General features: G+C 39.8%; 1 pseudogene across 1 annotated transcript in view; it reads left to right on the plus strand.

Annotated features, from left to right (window-relative positions):
• Positions 1–7705, plus strand: part of LOC308698713 (flavin-containing monooxygenase 5-like) — an 8505-nt pseudogene extending 800 nt beyond the window's left edge. The window contains exons 4-8 of the transcript in view: positions 1355–1497; positions 3015–3214; positions 3331–3686; positions 7087–7159; positions 7276–7705. The product of the transcript in view is annotated as a flavin-containing monooxygenase 5-like (transcript). The remainder of the gene's footprint in view (positions 1–1354; positions 1498–3014; positions 3215–3330; positions 3687–7086; positions 7160–7275) is intronic.
• Positions 7706–7937: the final 232 nt, after the last annotated feature.

Here is a 7937-nt window from a genome sequence, read left to right on the forward strand (position 1 = left end):
AACACAGTCTATGTGCAAAGTGCAACAACATAAAGTCAATAAAAGCCAAACTGGGACACTCATAGTGAGCTTTAGTTGTACAAGAGTTATTAGGCCTCACAACACTGTTGTAAAATTAAGAGGAACATCTCTCACACTTTAAAAAAAAAAAAAAAGTTTACAGAGCTTGCAAAGAATGATTCAGCATCAAAATATAGAATATGCAATTATACACTTTGTGTTTATATATATATATATATATATATATATATATATATATATATATATATATATATATATATATATATATATATATACAGTATATACAGTCAAACCAAAATTTATTCAGACACCTTCAACATTTCTCACATTATCACAGTTTTTCGCTATAGTTTATTAGTATAGTATTTTATAATGGTAATAAAATATGACAAGAACTCAGAGTTATCAAATCAGTTTTAGACTGTCTCATAAATGAATTAGATTGAATAGCTGTCAGTTGTCAGCTGTGAAATGTAAGTATACAATTAGATAATACCAATTTAGGTCAACCAATTACCAAGCAATGCTTAATTTTGTTCAGTCTGTGGTGTTAAAAGGTCGCATTAGCAATCAAAGAAAAAACATTTAAGCAAAACATGGTCAGGTCAAAGTGTCTGAATAATTTTTGGTTCCAAATTTTTATAAATTTTACTGGTAGTCCACTGTATGAAGAATTTCTGGGTATAATATGTCACAGTTTACTTTATTTTGCTATCCTCACTTACATAAATTAACTATTGTCCTGCACCCACTTGTAAAAAAAATATCAAAAATTATATCTGGTGTCTGAATCATTTTTGTTTTGACCGTATACATATATATAAATATATATATATATATATATATATATATATATATATATATATATATATATATATATATATATATATATATATACAGCCAGTTTATTTGGTACACCTTGCTAATAGGTTGGACCCATTTTTGCCTTCAGAACTGCCATAATTCGACAGACAGACAGACAGACAGACAGACAGACAGACAGACAGACAGACAGACAGATAGATAGATAGATAGATAGATAGATAGATAGATAGATAGATAGATAGATAGATAGATAGATAGATAGACAGACAGACAGACAGACAGACAGACAGACAGACAGACAGACAGACAGAAAGTCAGACAGACGTGCTACTGCTAATGCATACACAGATACGCAGCTTTTGCCATATAGTAAATGTTGTGATTGCTAGCAGATGGCATGTACCTGTATCAGCTTGTGCCTTCCACAGTCTCATGGATGATGAACTAGTCATATATGTATATATCTTTTCCATATAATAGTGGCTGCTTATTCAAATCTTCTCTTTAGGGATAGACACGTTTAAGGGGAAATTCTTCCACAGCCGTGACTACAAAAACCCTGAAGAATGGCGAGGGAAGAGGGTAGTTGTGATTGGCATTGGGAACTCTGGAGGAGATATTGCTGTAGAGCTGAGCAGAATGGCCAAACAGGTGATATGCCACAAATACAGTATAAATAATTATAGTGTATGAATTATTATACTCTTATTAAAGCCTTCATATATTTTTCCATTTTTCTTTGTAAAATACCCACCAATCACATTGTTATAATTTATAATAAACAATACATTTATTTTACTTTAAAAGAATACCTTGTCCAAAAATGAAAATCCTTGACATCTTTATGATGTTCCTAACAATTATTTTCGACAAAACACAAAAAGGTGGTTTTACATGCACTGCAATAAAGCGCTCTGTAAAAACTGATCAAGAATGCGGCAGCAACAGTGGTCTTTGCCGAGCCGAAGAGAGCACACATCACATCTCTCTTCATCAATTTGCACTGGTTGCCAATTGCTGCTCGCATTCAAAGCACTGATGTTTGCCTTCAGAATAACCACTGGCTCTGCACCCCTATACTTAAACACACTAAACTTATGTGCCCTCCAGAAGCTTGCATTCTGTAAGTGAACGGCAGTTTGTGGTGCCATCTCAAAGAGGCACAAAATCACTTTCACAGACCTTTACCCTGACTGTTCCAAGCTGGTGGAATCACCCACCGATCTCAACCTGAGCTGCCGAGTCTTTAGCCATTTTCAAGAAACTGCTGAAGATGCATCTTTTCGTCACTTGACCCATTAACACTAACTCTTACTATATATCTATTACAATAAAATAAAGGTAAAACATTAGCATCGGGAACACTATTAACTATTACTTTTGCCTCAATAAATTCCTAATTTACTGCTTATTAATAGTTAGTAAGGTAGTTTTTGTAGTGTTTAAGTTTAGGTATTGAGGATTAAGGGATGTAGAATATGGTCATGCAGAATAAGGTATTAATATGTGCTTTATAAGTACTAATACACAGCCAATATATTAGTAATATGCAAGCTAATAAGCAACTAGTAATAGTGAGAATTGGACCCTAAAATAAAGTGTTAGCAAAATAAACAATAAAAAAACCTTGCTACATTTACTGTGCTAGACTAACTGGGACTAGTCACAGCGCTTACACATTGTTGCCCTATTGTTGGTTTGATTGCTTCTTTTGTTTTTCTTAGTTGTAAGTAGCTTTGGATAAAAGCACTTGCTAAATGATTAAATGCAAATATAAGAAGGACTTTAATGCTTTAAAACTGACACATAACACAAGTCCCGAAAAAGTATCATAAACATATATATAATTCGTTTGACTCGTTTGCTATATTGAAAGTATTCTGAAGTCATAGCTTTGTATGAAATTTAAAAAATATTTTTTTTCACAGAAAATCTTGCGCACCAGTCATATGAAAACGTTTATTATGCTTTCTGTCAGTTTTTGAAAGCTGTAAGCTGCAGTCCACATTCATTGCCATTGTATGGAAAAGAGCGTCTTCAGAATTTCTCCTTGAGTGTTCCACAGAAGAACAAAAGTAATTAAGAAGAAAATGATTTAGAGCACAATGATGGTGAGTAAATCATGACAGAATTTTAGAGTTTTAGGTAAACTGTCTCTTTAATTTCAGGTTTATCTGAGCACCCGAAAGGGATCTTGGATATTGAATCGTGTAGGAGACAAAGGTGTTCCTTTCGATATGATGTTTAATAACAGAGCACTAATGTGGTTACTTGGATTGTTGCCTGTTGGATATTCTAACAAATTGGGAGAGAATCAACTCAATAAACGGTTCAACCACAAGCTCTATGGGCTGCAGCCTGTGCACAGGTATGTGAACAAGACTCTGATGATGTTGGTCAGTGTTAAATACGGCATACTCTTTTCAATATTATATTGTGTTCTATAGTTTTGTTTTGTATATGTGTATTTTTTTCACCTGACAGAATTTTCAGCCAACATCCCATGGTCAACGATGATTGACCAAACCGGATCCTCTCCGGTACCGTCTCTGTCAAGCCGAATGTGCAAGAGTTTCGTGGATCAAGTGTGGTTTTTGAGAATGGCACAGTTGAGGATGACATTGATCTGGTGGTGTTTGCCACAGGATACACTTTCTCGTTCCCCTTTCTGTCTTCACATATAATTCCTGTCTCAAAGAACAAGGTATCCCTGTACAAATATGTGTATCCCCCAGCATTAGAGCGCCCAACTTTAGCCGTGATTGGTCTGATCCAGCCTCTGGGAGCCATTACGCCCATCTCTGAGATGCAAGCGCGCTGGGCCACACGTGTTTTTAAAGGTATTAAACATGACCTCCTGACCTCCTACAAATACAGGGTGATCTTACTCAATCATGTGCATTACTCATCCATTAAAGCAACTGTATGTAAGTTTTTAACATTGTAATATCAGTTTCAAAATCATTGATGGTTCACTGACTTCTTATAAGGCGAATGGCATTTTCTTTGCAAAGCTCCCCAATAAACGCCACTAAATTCCATGAAAAGGGTGGATTCCTTTACAGCAGTATGTCACACAATATGTTACACCAACATATCTTTAGCAAAGGAGTATTTTCAGTATGGACATCACGGTAGAGACTAAAGGCCACCGACAGACACCGACCAGCATCAATAGACACCATCGGGTTTTGTTGGACCAATGGCAACAAATGCTGACAGTGGTCAGCATTTGTTGTCATTGGTCCTGCTTGAGAGCTTCGTAAAATTCAATTCTGTGAGACGCCGAGCTTGCAGTGGATCAAGCTGACTCAGTGGCTTGATAAAGCTACTCATAAAAGCGGCTGAGAATGAAGCTCCTCTCCTGCAACTATCAGGTGAGTCTTAGAGAGCATATTCTCTAAAAGAGCTTATTTTCTCCAGCGTTTGTTTAAAAATGCAGCATTTCTCTGAGCATGCCGCTTGCCGGGCCTGCCCCCACAAGCCGCATTCATCAAAGACGGACGCTCTCACTGCGAGAGCACGAGTCTCGTCTTGCTGCGCTTACGGTCCCCTCCTCCACGGTCCTCCCCTCATTCTCCACCGTTCTCTTTCTCTCAAAACATGAGAAGCAGAAACAATGGAGTCGCAGGGCTAAGTGAACGGGACTAAGTGAGCTCACGCCGGTCCATATCCCAAGTGTCTCACTCTCCCTGCAGCAAGGGGATGCCCCAGTGCTGCCCGTACTGTAAGAGTGAGCACAGCGCTGAGGGCACTGCAGCTGAGTACAGCGCTGACAGCTCGACAACTGAGAATGACGTTCATTCATCTCATGAGCATAGAGCATATTTCTATCTAAAAGAGCGTCTTTTCGCAGTGTTTGTTTTAAAATGCCGCTCCTCTGAGCATGTCACTTGCCGGGGCCATGCCCACGCCAAGCCACGTTCATCAAAGACTGACGCTATCACTGCGGCTCCTCCCCTCATTCTCCACCGTTCTCTTTCTCTCAAGCATGAGACGAATGGGGAGCTCTGGACGAGGGCAGGCCGACTTCCGGCTCCTGGTTGAGTCCTCAGAACCTTCCCACCAGACCTGAAAGGACATCACATCTTAGTCCGCTCGGACAACATTGCAGTGGCGTCCTACATAAACCATCAAGGTGGACTCAGATCGAGGTGAGTGAGACGCCACAACGTAATCTGCACTCACTGAGAGCATCGCACATGCTGGGAAGACTGAACCAAGGGGCGGACATGCTATCCCGGGGCAATGTGTCCACAGAAGAGTGGACATTCCATCCCCAGACGGTTCACATGATCTGGAGGGTCTTTGGAATGGCAGAGGTTGACTTCTTCGACTCAGAAGACAATTCTTACCGCCCAATATATTTCTCAAAGGACAGGGACGTGCTGGCGATCTAGAGATGTGGGTTCTTCATCTCTGACCACTTGACCGGAGCCTATGAACCTCCCCTCGAGAGTCCTAAACACTATTTCTGAGGCTAGAGCCCTGTCCACTAGACGCCTCTATGCCCTTAAAATGATCAGTCTTCTCCGACTGGTGCGCAGTCTGGAGTAAAGACCCGACGTCCTGTGAATTTTAACAGGTACTGTCTTCCCTTTAGGAGCTGTTGGATAAGGGGCACGCTCATGCCTTGAGTTTGGGCATAACAACTGTAAAGTTGTCCTCAAACCAAGACACGGCTATGTGCCTAAAATGCTTTCTACTCCAAGCACAGGTCATTACTCTTGCTGCTCTTCCCGTTTTGGAAGATGAGCGAAAGTTGCACTTACTCTGCCCTTTCTGGGCCTTAAGAGTATATATCGAGTGCTCTGCCCAGTTCAGACATTCAGAGCAGCTCTTTGTGTGCTTTGGAGGCCGCAAAGGGCATCCATCCGGTCACGAAGCAAAGATTATCCCGCTGGACAGTGGATGCCATTGCGCTAGCTTACACTTCTATGGGCCTTCAGTGCCCCATCAGAGTAAGAGCTCACTCCATCAGAGGCATGGCCTCTTCCTGGGCGTGGTCCAGTGGAGTATCCATTGGTGACATCTGTGCGGCGGCCGGCTGGTCCTCGCTGTCCACCTTCACCAGATTTTACAGCCATAGGCTTGTGCAGTTTCACTGCGTGATTTTATAAGGCTTTAGTATTCTGAAAAAAAGTTTTTCCCATCTCGTCTAGCAAATCAATACTCGTGAATCCCAGTATCTCAGGGAACTGAGGTTACGTTAGTAACCAAGGATGTTTTTCGATCATAAGTTCCCAATTCCCAATTAAATTTTTATATAAGTTGCGATTGTTTTTGGCTCAGGTTACGTTAGCATGCTACTATCACTGAATTTCATGCTATTTTTATACTGTCTTGATGTTAGTTGTAGTCTTACCTCCCTGCAAGTGTTAATTATGAAAGACAGCAATGTTTCCATGCAAATAAATGCATCTCATAGCAGGTAAGCTTTTGAAAGTTTGCAATCTCGCAAACCTACTGTATCTCTGCTATCTTATAATAGTCTATGCTCTCCATTGTCTATTGTGTGCTGTGTGGCCTATCGTGTCGCCAACATTTAATTTCACACATACATTGTGTGCTAAGCGGCAGTGGTTCTCAATTCCAGTCCTTGTGACCCGCTCTGCACATTTTGTATGTCTCCCTTATTTAACACACCTGAACCAGATCATCAGCTCATTTGGAGAGACTCATTTACGAGGACCACAATGGAAATAAGTTTGTAACTTTTTTGTGTTATCCTCGACAGTTCTGATTAATGTATAATGTTATGCATTTATTTTTGTTACTGTCTAATAAATCACATCAAATCAAATCAAAACTCCATGAACTAAACTGAGTGTGTCAGATAAGAGAGACATACAAAATGTGCAGAGCAGTGGGTCACGAGGACTGGAATTGAGAACCACAGCGCTAAGGGATTGGATGTTTGAAATTAAATAAAAACATTAGCAATATTTAAGCAAAACTACATACAGTTGCTTTAAAGATGATGATAATAATAAATCTTCTTACAATATTACTAAAGGTTTCTTGCACCTTAAAACATTGTAATCTAATTTTAATGACCATTTTCCCCCCTTTCTCTGTTTTTACCTGTATAATTAAACTAACTAATTTTACTAGATCTTAAGATGTATTGTATTTTCAATTAATTTTCTTTTTGGATTGGCAGTTTTGAGTTCTGAAATTACAGTATGAAATCACCCATAAAACGTTTTTGTACGTAACAAACTGTGATATGCTCGATAGGATTGTGCAAACTGCCTCCAATGAGTGCAATGATGAAGGACATTAAAGCAAAAGAGAATGAAATAACTCAAAGGTTCTCCACACTTCACCTCACATGACTATATAAAACAGCATTTACACAATTTCTACAGTTATGTAGAAATGTCATTTAAGTGTATCTTGATGACTCTTAATCATACTGTCATGCAGGTATGTGGCCGCCCAGAGACACACCATCCAGGTGGACTACATCCCCTACATGGATGAATTGGCTAAACAAGTGGGTGTCCGTCCATCTATCCTGAAGCTGCTCCTGACAGACCCTAGACTGGCTCTGAACATCATCTTTGGGCCCTGCACTCCATACCAGTTTCGCTTGCATGGACCAGGGCGATGGGAAGGTGCCCGGCAGGCCATCCTGACTCAGTGGGATCGAGTCACAGAGCCCCTGAAAACACGCTGTGCACCGGAGCCGCAGTCACAGCGCTCCTCGTATTCACTCTTATTCTCAGTGTCTGTTGCAGCGCTGCTCTCTGCTCTGTATTACAGCAGGGCCAGTCTGCACTCACTCATAGCAGACCCTTCATCGCTCCTCGACAAGATCAGGGCTTTTGTACCATTGCCAGTGACCACAAAGTGATCATATCAGAAACGTAATACTTTATGAAATCTGACATTATAACAAGTGTACTTCAATTAGGGTAAACTGAGAAAAAGTATGTGAGATTCTTACATAATGTAAATTATACCTGAATAACTTCCGCTATCATTGCATTTGCAAATTAAAAATGTAAAAAATATAAATTTAATAAATGAAAACTTTTTGATCATTAAAAGAAAGGTATGAATATTTTTCAGCACTACACATGCTA

This window comes from Scardinius erythrophthalmus, assembly GCF_964197995.2.
Source record: "Scardinius erythrophthalmus genome assembly, chromosome: 11".
NCBI lineage: Eukaryota > Metazoa > Chordata > Actinopteri > Cypriniformes > Leuciscidae > Scardinius > Scardinius erythrophthalmus.